Source organism: Lycium ferocissimum, chromosome 5 (assembly GCF_029784015.1).
Source record: "Lycium ferocissimum isolate CSIRO_LF1 chromosome 5, AGI_CSIRO_Lferr_CH_V1, whole genome shotgun sequence".
Taxonomy (NCBI): Eukaryota; Viridiplantae; Streptophyta; class Magnoliopsida; order Solanales; family Solanaceae; genus Lycium; species Lycium ferocissimum.
The window spans coordinates 26338152-26355332 of NC_081346.1; positions in this window are offsets into that span (position 1 = coordinate 26338152).

Here is a 17181-nt window from a genome sequence, read left to right on the forward strand (position 1 = left end):
ATACAAACAACGGGTACAAATGCAAAGGTCAGACGTAGTTCCAAACTGTCACATATACAAATATATATCACAGAAGCCAGCAAGGCTATCATAAGGCACAACATCTCAAAACATATATATATACGCGAGCCGATAAGGCTGCCACGGCGAGTGGGACCGCCCAAAACATAAAACATACGAACACAACTGAACAGTAATATCCACAACCCACATATATGTCTACAGACCTCTAAGAGTAATAACAGAATCATATGACGGGACAGGGCCCCGCCGTACCCCTGCATAAACATATACATATGCAACGGAAGAGTCTGAACCAAAATATAGGCTCCGAATAAAGGAGCACTCCAAGATAGCGAGTAGGTGTCCACGGGGTGGCGGATCATCAAAGTGAGCGTCTGTACTGCACACGCATGAAACGCAGCCCCCGAAAAAAGGGGGTCAGTACGAAATATGTACTGAGTATATAAAGCATGAAGTACAGTAAACAAGATCATAATCGAAACCAAAGTACAGAAAATAAGTACAATATGCAGAATACCAAAATATTTACTTTTGAAACACAAATCATGCATGGGGCTCAGGGAACATGGTCGCCACCCCGTCATTTGGCGCCATAACACATCATACTCCAGAAGATTTCATATCTCCGTAACCCGGCATATCTCCATAACACATCATAACGCCATAACACATCATAACACCAAAATATATACGGTACCCGGCCCTCTAGCGAGGAGCTCGGTGAACCATAACACATCATACTCCGAAATATAACATAGTGCGCACGACGACATAATTGGCCCGGGACTGGGCGAAAGATGTAACAACAGTATGCACGAGTAGAGTCGTGAGCAACCATATGCAAGTAAATCATCATTACATGCTCAATAGATAAGTGGACTAACTATACTCGGGGGTCGGGATGATAGCCATATTAAGTTCTTTCAAAAGTCGTTAGAACTGTACAAAGGAAAGTCTCGGGGACCACGGACAAGTATCAAACCAATCTGAGCCCGCCTATGAAAGTTAGAGCCATTATTCATTACAGAACCTTTTACAAACATATCGAAGCGATCCGAGATCGTCTATGAAAGTTAGAGACAATTTTCAGTATAGAATCCTTTCGGAACAAAAACTCTTTATGCAACATCTGAAATCCAATCATACAAAAGACATAAGGACCATAGTTCAACTACATTAAGAAGTGAATAAGAATCGTAGACATGCTCGGATCTTAAGAATAGAGTTACCCCGAGGCTCGTATCATAGCCTACTTACAACTAAGACATGCCAAAAGAAAGAAAGGTTAGGCTTTACATACCTCGTCCGCTTCCTAAGCTAAGCCAACCTTAAGTCTCGGGCTTCCCAAGATCTACAACAACGTCATTAGATACTAACATTAGCTATAGGTACTTAAGAATTCAATCCCAAACTAGCACTTTATCTACAGAAATTTGGGCAGCATTTCCCCTATAAATTCAACAACCCCGAGAATTCAACTCGGCCAAATCATCAACAATAATACCAACAACCATACTAACAACATCAACAATCAATTCAAATGCATTCTAACGTTAGTAACTCTTTTCTACATAATTCGACAACATTCCATTTACATTCCATTCAACTACATGCGTTCAAGCCAACATCAACGCTCACATGTTCAAGTTCTAATCCGAAACCATTCAAACAAGATTCAAGAACACTTCAAACAACCCGCACAATATTCAAAACAACCCAACCAAAATACCACTTCACCCGAAACCTCCCCAAACCCGAGAACAACAACAACAACAACACATTCCTCTCTCTCAAATTCATGAATTACACCAACAATCCACACGTTAACAATGTCATTCTCATAAATATAAAAGCTACATTCAAATCACATTGGCTTCTAAAACAGCCCACAACAATTACAACTTCATCTTGAATCATTAAACTCTCATTATCAACATAGAATCCACAACAACAACAACCAAAATACTAAATAAAATTAGTTCATTCCTTGCCATACAAAACAACCCATATTTGGCCACCACCATAACACACAACTTTCATGATTTCCATCCATTCCTACACACTACAACATGTACAAATCATTCATAACATATGAAAAAGAAGATTAAACCTTACCTTTTTCACTTAACTCCACAACTTGGCTAGGGTTGTAAATGGTATAAACGAATGGTTTGTTGACTCCAACAACTACTCCACGTTAACAAAGACCTTCCAATTGGTTGAATTGCTAGAAGAAATTTTTTTTTTTTTTTATCAATTTTTCATGCTCTTGCTCGGCTTAGCTATGGCCGAATGGCTCCTCTTTTTTTCTCCAAGTTTCTATAAGCTTCTAAGGGGTGAAGATGATGAATATGTTTAATTAGTCATCTTTCCTCTACATATATTATGCATCCATGTGGACCATGGCCCACACCACATTGCACATGACCACTTGGCCCTTTGGTTTCATGAATTAATGACTTCCTTTAATTCACTTTTAACCCCAAATTTTCCTTAATATTCCATACCAATAAAATCATAATCAACTTATGCCTTAAAACAAATAAAAGTCTCTACCTCGTATCCCGGAATAGTCTTGTCCTTAACTTATCATGGTTAGCTCAGATTGTCCCAATGTACAAAATACGGGATATAACAGGGTGGCCTCGCCTGACCCGAATCACCTCTAAACGGAGATCCCGAAAAGCTCTGGCTCGGTCCGGGATAAGTAGATCTATCAAATCTCTAGCCTGAATACCGTGGAGGCGCACTAGTCATAGAATAGCCCGAATGTCTAGAAGACTGCTGTCTGTGCCCGCCTCTATACTCACTCATCGGACCCGAAGATCTAGCCCTCTTGCTATGCCCTCTATCATGGTCACGCTCACTTCTTTGTTGTTGCAGACTTTCTTCTAAATTCTGAGCATGGGCTTGGATGCGTGCAATATCCATATTGTCCTGAAGGGACGCAGTCAAGCATCTATCCATCAAATATGGCCCTAGGCCTTTCACAAACCGGTGCACTCGGTCTCCCATATCCGCTACCATGGCCGAAGCATACCTAGCCAAGGAATTGAAGCGGAAACTATACTCTAGAGCACTCATATTCCCTTGCCTCAAATTTAGGAACTTATCGGCTCTAGCTCGCCGAACTTCTGGAGGCAAATAATGTCGGAGAAATGCATCTACAAATTCTTTCCATACCGAAGGAGGTGAATTGGCTCCCCGTGAAGCCATCCAAATCGTGTACCAATGGACCGCGACATCCCTCAATCTATAGGATGCTAGCTCCACCGATTCGGTGTCCGAAGCATGTATCAACCGAAGCTTCCTCAACATACCATCAATGAAATTTTGAGAGTCCTCATCCGGCTTTGATCCAAAGAATTTCGGAGGATTCAAACTAATAAAATCTCGAGCTCTTGCACTAACAGCCCTATCACCTTGCCCTGTACTTTGTCTCTGAGTTTGGTCAGCAACCAATTGAGTCAGCAAATTAATGGCCTCTTTTACATCTTGGCCTGAAGCATCCGGTGGAGGAGCCGGAAGTGCTGGAGCTGGGGCTGAGGCTCCCTCACGCTCCTCTAGTATAGGCACTGAACGGGATGACTGAGATTGAGCCGTACTTTGGGACTCACTTTCTTCTACTACCGGTGGCGGTGCTCTTTCAGCCCGCTTTTCTGCCACCGTCTTGCCTTTTGAGGGGCTGGCCCCCGAAGCCTTTCTCTTTACAGGCATTTCTGAAATACACAACACATGGTTAAGGAACAAGAAGTTCTCATATCATAGCTCTATCGCACGATTTCTTATGGAGAAAGAAGGTCATTCATTCCTAAATGCCCGCAGCTTCTTGTTTATAAGTATGGCGCGCAACACACCTATAACCAAGACTCTACTAGACACGGCTAATAGACACACCCTAGGACTGAACCTGGCTCTGATACCACTTTTGTCACGACCCAACCGGAGGGCCGCGATGAGCACCCGGTGCTAGCCCACCCGGGCACCTCTTAATATACTTATAAATCATATCTAGGTGAGCCACATAGTTAAATCATACTTTTCATTCATCATCATTCTAATCTCATTGGGCAATAACACATCTATATCATTAATAACGTCTGTACCCATATAACTGTACATCAGCCGACAAGGCTGTCAAAATAATATCCCAAAATATAGGCCGACAAGGCCGACATATCTAACCATATACACATGTCTACGAGCCTCTAAGAAGGATACGTCATATCATAACATATGGGCGGGACAGGACCCCGCCGTGCCCATGAATATGTACACAAAAGAATCTATACCGAAAGCTGCAGCTCCGAATGAAGTGGAGCTCCGCTATGTAGTCCCTGAGAAGAATATAGCTATGGATCAAGTCTGTCTCCCTGGCCACCTGCGGGCATGACGCAGCGTCCACAAACAAAAGGACGTCAGTACGAAGAATGTATTGAGTATGTAAAGCATGATCAATATCAATATGAAAGCATAATAGATAGCATGTGAAATAGCATAAGGTGGGAGATATTAACATCATCGTCATAGAACTTACTTGCTTTCCATAGGGACGTTCCATTTCTATTGCGTATTCGTGCACATACATTCATGTCCATACTCATTTACCTTTCGTAGCCATTTTCGTATTCGTATTCATATTTCTTTTCATACTCATGCTCATATCATACACATTGCATATACATAGCCTTTACTTGGCATTTACATATTCTTGACATATTCGTACTCATATTGATGTCATACACATAGCATTTATATAGCAAACCCGACCACGAAGGTTCGGTGTTTCACATACCTGGCCCTACCAAGGCTCAGTGTCATACATACCTGACCCTACCAAGGCTCAGTGTTATCTGTACCCAACAGCAGTGGTGCGCGCGTATCGTCATATATAGATATACATACATATTCGCTATACTCTACCCGGCCATATAAGCTCGGGGTTCACAATAGCCACTCATGGGCACATATACATATAAGCTCATAATTTAACTTTAACTTTCTTTACTATCGTCATTCATTACATTCTATCCTTAGAGGATTACTCGTCGCATAAGAAACTTAGTACAGTCGTATCATATCGAGACTCATAAGCCTTGTAGCTTTTTGAGATAGGATCATTGAGGAATATCATAGGCTCACAGAGGGATAAATATTTGACCCAAGAACCATGCCTTATGAAAGAAGGGTTAGCCTTACATACCTTTATCGTTTAACTATTCTATCGCTTGCTCGTTCTCCTTTAATGCACTCGTTTATACCTTCAAGGGAATTCGTATCGACATTAGCTAAACAAATCATGAGAACGTACTTACTAAAGCTAGAGAAAATTGGGCAGCATTTCCTTTGTTTATACTACTTTCCTCCATATTCCATATCAACTCCCAACATTCATAACAAAGAATCACAATATCGTGAACAATAAGCATCATTTGATTACATTGCCCACATTTCACAAATTCACTCCAATTCTCCATAATCATGACCAAAGTCTATTATCGCGTTCTTTCTTATACAATACTATTCCATGTTCTAAATGTCATTTATAACGTATTTATAATCTCAATATATCCATTTTCATGATTCAATCCAACTACTACTTAATAATGACACTATTCACACATTTATGATCCATTTTCTATACTCTTCTACAATCCGAGTGTTTCAACTTCCAAATACTTCAAACGACATAGAAACATCATAAAACTTACCTTAGAAGGTGTAGGAATGAACCTCGGTACAAATACCTCACTTAAGCAAAACCACTAGTTTTCCTTCACTTGGATTCTTGCTTTGGATGAACTTTAATGGGTTCCTTATGCTTGATTCACTTGGTTTGATGAAGTTGAACACTAATTCTCTTGAAAACTTGTGGGATAAATGTGGAGAGATGTTTTAGAGAGAAGGGGAGTGAAAGATGAAATGAAATAAATGAAACTTGGATCCCTTATTAAATACACAAATGCAACCGGCAGAACATACGGACCAACATACGGTCCGTATAATTTCATCAACGGCCGTATGTCCGGACCGTATGTTTGGTCCAGTGAGTATTCCATTCGGGCTGAACCTACGGGGACATACGGTCCGTGTATTTTATACGGCGCATGTCGGCCGTATAATGTCCAGTGGTTCCGATCTTGTTCTCGTCGACCCGTTTGATCTCTAATCCTTATGGAACCTTCTTGGAACTTTTCTAACACCTCAATACCAATCTAAGGGATGTTATAACTCTTCTCCGAAATATCTTTAAGTCACCATTAACTCGTTACTCATAAATTCTTTCCGATACTTATCGTAAGCCTTGCCTTCTCTTAGCAATCTTTCTCGTCTAATCATCGAACGTCTTTGAAATCTTGCTTGAGGTCGTCAAATGCTATTTCTTACTTATCAAGACACCATATACTCCATACCCTTCGCTAGTGCAACAACGGAAATATTTTCGAGGTATAACAGTCTTAGACCACTGTTAAATCTTATTATTTAATCATTTTTTTTAGGCTTTAGGACATCAATAATCATACAGGTTGGCTCACAATATTATCCAAGACCCCACCGTGTCTAATGAAATGAAGGACTTAGCAGAGAAGTTTAGTCACATTAATACAGAGTCTATGGTTGCTGCCTCCCTGGGGACGATGTTGAGTTTCGCTCCAAATTATACACCATTGTCGGAGTACGTTGAGCCGCCTACTGTGCATGTTCCATGTCGTCAACGTCCTAATGCATCTAAACCTACGGCGCATGGTAGAGGATGCCAAGTAGGTAATAGACGAGGTCGAGGCCCTGTGGATCACCAATTGGTTGATGAAGATGACGTTCGTTTTGATCAAGATATGCCCAGCTCATCGATGCCTGTAGTTGATGATGCCTATTACCCAATAATAGATTTTGATATGTTCAGCTCATCGATGTCTGCTCCCGAACTTCCACGTGTCCAAATAATGAGAGTAATCACACCTGAGGGGCCTTTTCTGCCATTCGCATCGTCTCAGCCTATGAGCCTCACAGGTATGGCCTAACGCTATGGTGTTCAGATAGGCACCTCTTATGGGATGACAACTGGTTTTCCTGCATTCGTTGGACATAGCTCTCCAAGTGGGAGGAGACTGAGTTTTACAGACATCAAAAATTGCAGGCCAGTCATCTCAATAGACGGCATTCATCTCTATAGTAAGTATGAGATGAAACTGTTAATTGCTGTTGAAATTGATGCGAACAATAACATTTTTCCACTTGCATATGCTGTTGTTGCACGCGAGAGCTTTGAGTCTTGGATGTGGTTCCTTGTGTTGTTGTGGATACATGTTGTTTGTGGGAGACAAGGAATTGGACTTATTTCTGACCGTCATCAAGGAATCTAGCAATGTGTCCAAACACATGATTGGTTACAACTACCATCCATACACCATAGGTTTTGTGTTCGGCATTTGAAAAACAACTTTAATAAAAAGTTCCTCAATAGTGACCTTGAGCAGCTAATGTGGTTGGTGGCTACAAAGCACCAGGAGAAGAAGTATAAAATGAGGATGGAACAAATCAAAAGATTGTCACTTCCAGCGCATCTATGGTTAAATAATCTTCAGGAGGAGAAATGGGCATTGATTAAGGACAAAGCTCGTGGATTGCCTGTTACTGCCATGGTCTGTCTGACATTTAAAAATCTTGTTGATCATTTTGTTGAGTGAAGCTCCCTTGTTGCTTTGTTGATTGCGAATAAAAAGCCTTGGCCGCTCGCTATTGAAAAGAAGTTCAATGAATACTGGGAAAAGTCCCTAAAGCACACTGACATGCAACAATACAATACAGCTGATGGGGTCTTTGAGATTCAGACATTTGCACACGAAGGTAAGGGCGGAAATATCCATAAAGTCTCTACCGAAGGGAAAAAGTGTTCGTGTGGGAAGTGGAGAAACTACCATACGCCATGTTCACATGCCATGAAATTTTGTGATATCTGCGGCATTCATCCAAAGACCTATGTTAGCAAGTACTACAGTTGCAGGTATTACAAACAAACGTACAGTGGAAATTTTTCACCGTTGGGTGATGAAGCATATTGGCCACTTTCTCCCTTCGAGTTTAATTGCAAAACAACGAATACGAGCGAACCCGGGGAGCGCGGAGTACAACTAGAAGGAGGAATGAAATGGACATAGCTCCTGCTCGCATGGCTAGGAAGTGTAGTACGTGTAAGCAAATAGGTCATAAATCCCCGCCCCGACAGAAATCAGTAGTTGTTGTTGCTTGTTGGATTTTATGTTTTTTTCCTAAGTTGTACGATCGTTGTTTCCACATACAATCTTCCAAGAATATGTTGTTGTCTTTATTGTAATAAATATATAATATGTATTGTGGTGTTTAATTATGTATTTAATTTAACATTTACTATTCAGATAATGTGTGACGTTTATTTAACTTATATTTTAGTTTTTTTTTATGTTCACATATTATTTCACACATTTTTAATTATTGTATGACTTTGTTTGAGTTAGAATATTTGTTTGAGTTAATTATTATATGACTTGTGGCGTATGTTTTGAGTTAGAAAAAAAAAACTTCACTGAAATTCTTTGAAAAAAAAAAATGGTCGGGCAAATTTATATTTTGTAAAACGTGGACCAGCCAACATTTTTGTAATTTTGTATAACGTGGAATTTGTAAAACGTAGACTGGTCTACGTTTCACTTATAAATTTTTTTTTTTTTTTTTTTTAAATCGAAATGTGACAACGAAATTTTTTTAAGGTGTAACGTAGCACCCTCCACGATAAACCCCTTTTAGTTTATCGTGGAAAGAGCAACCCCCTTCGATTTTTTTGTGGCAAATTAATGCCCTTTAGCTCCGGACTCTTTAGTTTCCCCCTTAAAAATTGCAATTGGCAGAATTCCACTAAATCAAACCCCAAATCAAATGATCCTCCATTATTTTCTCATATAATTAAGTTGTTGGACTTCTGCAATTTGATTTAAATCATAAATAAATGGTCTAAACTTTAGATGAGGCTCTGAATGGACTCTCTTGATGCGAGTATTTTAATTGCGACAGACTTATCCCTTTCCACGTCCAGAACATATGCATTTCAGTTAAACACGACATCTTGTTAATTGAATTCTTCAAAAACCAAAGAATCATATTATTGATAAACATGCTGAAGCCATCCGTTTCCAATTGAAGTCAAACTCCTCATACCATACCTATAAAAGGTGGCAACTAACCTCACTGCTTTGGTTTGGCATCATGATTCAGTTTGGAGTTCTTCAGGAAAGCAGTGGATAATGAAACCTCATCCGCTTCATGTTTGTTGCTTTCAAGAAATGGAATCAAAGTACCATAGACATGCATAGCAAAGCTTTGTCTTCCATCACCACGGTCTATATTTTCCGGTATGGTTCTTGGATGTCATTCTACGTGCTTGCTTTATTTTCTAAGGTATGTCTTTCCTGTCATGCAGATCGCTAACGAAGGACCGTGAGCTATTCGGCGATGATTGTTGTTTTAATTTAAGGTTAGACTTGGCCGCTAGTTAAAGCTTCAGTGTTATTATCACCGATATATGGCATGTCGAACTAGGCTGTTGTGCTACTGCTGATCCCAGTCATGCCGAACTGAAGCTTCGTGCAGTTACCACCATGATCTCCGTCATCTCTATTTTATTTGCAGGTTTATGGAGAAGCTTTAAACGGTCTCGATATCAGATCAAGAGGATGCAAGAGATGCTCATATGATTGGGGAGGAACCACTTGGTGTGTTCCTCCTTGTGTCTCAACGAGAAAGAGGTGTGGAGAAACTGTATTATAGCTTTGGCGAGCGAGCACATGATGCATCTCATCCTTGTGGCTTGGCCAGGACGAGACTTGAAGTTGGAGCGATCGTATTTCATCCTTGGCGCTCGAGCAAGTGGTGCATGTCAACCTTGCGACTTTGCAAGGAAGAGGCTTGGAGCGGCTGCATGCCATCCTTGGCAAGCAAGCCCGTGGTACATCTCCGCAAAAATATTTGTTTTCTTTAAGTAGGAGCAGAGAAATCACAAATCACTTGTTTCTAAGGGATCATAACTCGAAGGGCTTCAACATATCAAAAAATTACATCCAAATTCCTTAAGGAGAAGCCGGGATAAGTTTTTTAAGCCGATTCACATGTCTGACGCTTAGACTTCACAGCACTGCGCAATCTCGCCAAAAGATCCATATCTCAATGTCCGAGTGTCGAAATAGTTATTCGTTTGATTCTACTAAACCAGAACTTATAAGCTTGCACACTGCGACATATCCAAAATTAGCCGATATCCCTCAGGGAAAGCCGGAACAAATTTTTGAAGTTGACACACTTGTCTAACAAGTAGATTCGTTAAGATTAGTTGCATTCGACTTGACAGCTACCGGCACACTGAATTCCCAAAAAGATTCACCAGTTAATTAATTGTTGGTGGTATAAACTCCGTTTCAAAATATTTGTCTGGTTTTGATTTGGTAGTTTAAGAAGGTAAAGAAGATTTTTTAATCTTATGGTTGTTAACTAAAGATATGTAGAATGTACCAAAATGCACTTTAATCTTGTGGTCTTAAATATGTCATGTGGAAAGTTGGAACTAAAGAGTTATTAAAAAAAAAAAAAAAAAGAATCATTCTTTTTTAAATGGCATAAAAAAAAAGTAAAACAAATATTTTGAAATGGAGGAACAGTTAAGTTTAATGAGCCGACAATATAGAAAATATAGTTAGGTCACTTGTTAAGTAATTATAGGTCAAATTTAATGATAAGCATTATTGTAGATACAATAACTAATAGGCCATCACATGATATAATCAACTGATAAAATAATTTATATTATCAGTACATATATAATTTAAATTTAATTAACTTTGTATAGGGTAAAAATCGGGTTAGCGTTTGACCGGTGAGACCAGGGGCCGACAAAAGAAAGAAGGCAAACACAAGCGCTCAGACCGAGGGTATTGCATCAGTAGCGCTTGATCAGAAGAAGTTTGAAGAAAATCGTTGGGTCCGATTTATCCGGGGATAACTTCTTAGCACAGTTGGTCCGGTTTCTCCATGGCCGAGTTGATCGTGGTCGTTGGTCCGGTTCATACATAGCTGAGTTAGTCGTGGCCGTTAGCCCGGTTTCTTCATGACCGTTATGATCGTGGCCGTTGGTCCGGTTAATCAGCTATTCGCTCGCCACGTGTGGAAATCATTCGTCACACGTTTCGACGATTAAGTACGGGTGTCGACCGTACGATCTAACCTTATCCATATTAGGGCTTTTTATTTCTAAAGGGCTTCATGATGATGAAGGGCCCATAGAGGAAAACTATAAATAGGGGCACTTCCTTACTTTTTAGAGGGTTGGCTTTTTCAGATCCAAAACATTGTATTTGAATATATATTGAAGCTTTCTCTCTCTCCCTCACTCTCTCTGATTTTGGTCCGGTTTATAGCTATATAATTCATTGAATCATATTATTCAATATTGCACGGAAATATACACAAAGATCTTAGCTCAAATCCATAATCGCAATACATTTGTCCAAATCATTAGCTATTACACTTAAGTCATTTATAAGCAAACATACATATACATTCTTCGTTTATCAAAAAATAGATTAAAGTGCCACATATCCTATACCTCATTTACAAATTCAACTTATTATCCCATTTCGGGGTAAAACAGTTTGGCGTCCACTGTGGGGCTAGGATAATAGTGGTCTTTAATCCCGTTTCCTATTTGCTCACCTAAAGATCTTTCAGTTCTTTTGTTCGTCTCTGTGAAAACGGACCAAATGGCAAACAGTGGACAATCTGATCACGTCAACAATGAGATTGTGGCCAAAAATGAGAACAGTGGGCTGCGGGGATTACCAGTGGATCCCGTTGACCCAAATTCTGTCGATTCGAGGGAGGGCCTCAACCGACAAAACACCGTGAACCGGAGAACGCCGCCCGGCCACCGACCGACCCTTTAAATACTCTCACTCCGTCACTTTGTCCAGGCACAAGGCCGAGAAAGTGCTAAATACCCCGATGATATTAACTTACGTCTTATTTTTGAAATGTTACAGGAACAAAGAGCAGCTATTGCCGAACAAGGAGTCGCAATAGCCCAATTGCAGAGCAGAAACGATGAAACGGCTCCGGAGAAGAATAAGGGTGTCGCCGAACCCAGAAGGGAGGAAGCCCGGATGGTCTAGAGCAATGGGTCCGGGGCTGGTTTGTCCACCGAGGTATTGAGAATGCTCGAAACATTGGCAAAGTGGGTAGACTCAACCGAGAAGATGGCGGAGACCTATAACTCTCGGGTGGACCAGATCCCGGGGGCTCCGCCCATTCTGAAAGGACCGGATTCGAAGAGGTACATTCAGAGGCCTTTCCCTCCGAGTGCGGCTCCTAAGTTGATCCCAAAGAGGTTCAAAATGCCGGACATCCAGAAATATGATGGTACAACGGATCCACAAGAACACGTGACTTCATACACCTGTGCCATGAAAGGCAACGATGTCGAAGAAGACGAAATTGAATCCGTATTGTTGAAAAAGTTCGGGGAAACGTTGTCAAAAGGAGCATTGACTTGGTATGACCATCTGCCCGAGCATTCAATCACTTCTTTCGAAATGCTCGCGGATGCATTCATAAAAGCTCATGCCGGTGCCAAAAGGTACAGGCCCGTAAGGCGGATATTTTCCGGATAGCCCAAAGGGATGACGAATTATTACGTGAGTTTATCAACCGTTTCCAAAGGGAACGAATAGAACTCCCTCCGGTTCCAGAGGAATGGGCCGCACAAGCTTTTACCAAAGGGCTTAACCCCCGAAGTTCAACGGCCTCGTTCAAACTAAAGGAAAATTTGTCGAATACGAGGCCGTGACTGCGTACGTGCACAACAGATACGAGTCAAAGATACGGGTGGAGGATGACCAGCTCGAACTTTCCCCGGGTCCCATAAACCTGAGCAAAGGCTCTGAGAGATCGAGGAAGAATTATGACCCGGAGACACGGTCGTCGAGGGAAAGATATCGGCCATACTCTCATTCAGAGAAACCGAGCCTCGGGTCTGAGAAGTCGAGGACTGGTCTCGGTCAATTATCCAGCTGGGGGGGATAGAAGAACCAAGCGACCGTCGAATAGCCGAGGGTTGTCATTTAGGAGTGATGCCGGAAGCTCGGCAACCAACATAGAGCCACCAAGGATATCAGAATATAACTTTAGTGTCAACATCTCGGATCTCGTCTCGGCCATAGGTCACATCCCAGAAGCAAGGTGGCCGAGACCATTGAGGTCAGATCCCGCCACGGACCCGAACATGATATGTGATTACCATGGGACCCATAGTCACGAACGAAGATCGTCGCCAATTAAGAGAAGAGGTGGCCCGTTTACTTAAGAATGGTCACCTTCGTGAATTCTGAGCGAGCGGGCCAAAAGCCACTATAAGGAAAGGGAGTCGAACAAACGGATTGAACCTAGAGAGCCTCAAAGATATAATCAACATGATAATCGGGGGTACAGAGCTCCCAGAGGGCCGGTGATGAAGCGGACCAAGGTATCCATTGTTCGTGAAAAGCGCAGCCGGGATTTCGTACCCGAGGTGTCACGACCCAACTAGGGCCGCGACGGGTACCCGATACTTGTACCGGGCACCTCTTATCTCGTGTCGTATTCTTATCACTAAGTGGGCCGTATGAACAACACCATACATTTTTTTTTCTGTTTTTTCACTTAACATTGATAGCATAGTATAAACATAGGCTAGCTAACGTTGCTATCACATTATACAGCGACGAGGACCATCAAAGTACAAATTATCTAACTGTACATATCTGTCTACGAGCCTCTAACATAGTACACATATACATAGGAAGGGCCGAGTACTGCCGTGCCCGAATACATACATATACAAAATAGTACCCAAGATCTGATGCTCCGGAACAACTGGAGCGCCGCGCGCATCGCTACGGAGCTCCCCAGAATCAAGCTCCGTCCACCGGCCGACCGCGCGCGGGGATGGAACGCAGCGTCCACAAGAAGGGACGTCAGTACGAACAGCGTACCGAGTATGTAAGGCATGGAAAGTAGTACAAACAGGAGCATAGAGTAGGATTAACAATATCATGGGGTCATATATATATAATGGAACAAGAAAATAACCTGTACATAGGAATACCTCTTTCAAGCCGGATACCATGCATACTTGTCTTTCCTTTTTAGAAAAAAAAACATTTCTTTTCGAAGGCATAGAAAATAGAACTCTTATTATGTCGTGTCTTGTCATAGCATGTGATATCGTATCATATCATTTCATGTCGTATCATATCATATCATATCGTGTCATGTCCTATCATGTCATGTCAGGTCATATTATATCATATCAGATCGCAACATGTCATATCGTATCGTATTATATCACATCATATTATATCATATCGTATCGTATCATATCATATAATGTCATGTCATAGCGTATCGTGTCATGTCATAGCATATCGTGTAATGTCATAGCATATCGTGTCATGTCATAGCATATCGTGTCATGTCATAGCAACAACGTCGGCTCGCCCACATAGCGCGAATACGTTTCGCTCGCCTATATATCCCGCGTCCGGGCATCCCGCGTCCAGGATGATAACGCCAGCTGACCAGGTGGCAATGAAACATGTATCCCTTTCCCTTCCCCATATATCCCTTCCCCCACCCCATGTACATATACATATCTCATATACATATGTCTTATCTTAAAGGGACGATAATTATAAAGGACTATCAACGTAAAAATAATATTAAAAGAAAACGTGAAACGGAATCATGGACATCGTAAACGTTAGTTCATATGCTTGAAATACTTAGAAAATAGTATCATAACCAAGGAATAAAATTAAAGATCAAAAACTAATTTAACACTTTTATACTCGCATTGGATTCTTGACTTAAGGCTCTTGTCATGGAATCATTCTTGTCATGCTTATCATAGACATATCCTCTTCTTCTTTTTTCATCATCGTCATCATTATCATCATAGAATTATTCTCATTAGAATAGTTACAACACCTATCGTTTGACAAACGGAGCAATGAAGAAAATCCGGGAACAAGGGGCCCGCATCGAGTCAAATGAGGTGGCGCACATAATTTACGTATGTTACATTCCATGGCATAACCTATGAGAGTCTTAAGGTAGCCGGTTCTATTGGTGCAAGTTCTAGATGGTTATGCAACTTTTCCAGCCTATTCATAGAACATTTAATTCAATTCTATTGAATGAAAAAGGTCAAATTCAATCTTAGATTTCTAGGGGTAGATCGTCCCCTAGAGCCCATATCCAAACCTATTACGTCTAAGACATGCCAAGGAAAGAGAGTGAAGCCTTACATACCTTTTTTTCCGCTCCTTGAGCTATTCCAATTTCAAGTTGCAAATCCGCCAAAATCTACAATTTGGTCATGTTTACCAAACATTGATTAGAGCATTTAGAAGTTGAATCTCAAGATAATACTTGTCTACCGAAATTTTCGGGCAAAGACTTCCCCCGTAAATACACCATCTCTAAAATTCAACTTGGCAAATTTTAATCAACAACAATCCGGGAATTCAACCCGCTAACCGCCAACATAATGACAACAACCATACTAACAATTTCCACATTAAATCCAAGATACATTCTAACACTTCAATCAACATACTACTTTCTTCAAGACTTTCCGATTTCCAATAAAAACAATAATAACCTTATAATATATTTTCCAACAACACCATACCAATGTCATTGTTTGCCATACATGTAAGAACATAATATTCAATTTACATAACTTCAACCACAAGTCTCCAACTTCTACCATTTCACAAAAATTACTAAGCTCTTACTAGCAATATAGAATCCACACAACAACCAATATACTAAGTAAAATTAACTCATTTTCCTCCACACTTCAACAACTATACACGGCCATGCATACATTATGCAACTCACGGCCAACATCATACACACATGGCTACAACTTTTCCAAAATTATTCAACTTCCTTGATCAACATAGCATCCACAACAATAACAACCAAACACTAGATGAAATAATTAAGACATAATTCCTACACACACAAAGACATACACGGCCACCACCCCTATTCCATATTCTTTATGAATTTCATTCATTTTTGTATACTACAACATGCACAACATCCATGACATATAAAAAGGGAATGAATTCTTACCTATTTCCTTAATTCTTCACTTGGCTAGAAATCACCACTTGTATGAATATGAGTCTTTCTTGCTCCAACACCCCTTCCACTTTGCTAAGGACTCTTTAATGGATTGTTTGGCTAGAGAGAATAATTTTTGATGCAAAATCATCCAAGGTTTTTGTGGAGTTTTTGATATGGCCGAATGGCCTTTGCAGTTTTTCTCCTCCTTTTCTTTGTTTTTGTCCTTGAAATTTCTTGAGAATTCTAGAGAATTTTAGTGATTAACATGACTTATTAAGTCATCTTTTCTTGGGCCCTTTTAATTTAGTTCTCATATGGGCCTTAATCCATATGTTGGCCCAATTCAAGCCCACTCCTTTTTTTTTTTTTTACACGTCATGAAAAATTATTTTCGAAATTTCGAATTCACCCCTTGGCCTTCCTCCATATTTCCGTGAGGCATATTGCGAATTTCCCTTTATGCCCTTGACCTTTTTTTAATAATTCCGCTTCTACTTGCTTCATAAGCCATTCATATACTTAACAAAATAAAAATATGGTCTTGCTTGTTGTCCTCCCGCAATTGTCTTGAATTATCCGATTGCACAAAATGCGGGATATAACACGAGGGTTCCATCACCTTCAGCAACGAGGACGCGGAAGGCATCATTCAACCGCACAATGATGCGTTGGTAATTTCTATTCTTATTTTTAAGTCAAAAATTAAATGTATTTTAATTGACCCAGGTAGCTCGGCCAACATTATCCGGTGGAGAGTGGTTGAACAGCTAAGGCTACTCGACCAGATCGTGCCGGTAGCCCAGGTGCCCGGTGGGTTCAATATGGCGAGCGAAACCACGAAGGGAGAGATTTCTTTGCCGGTCAACATTGACGGCACTATCCAGCAAACGGTGTTCTATGTAATTGAAGGGGATATGAAATACAATGCATTGCTGGGTAGACCATGGATACATAGTACGAGAG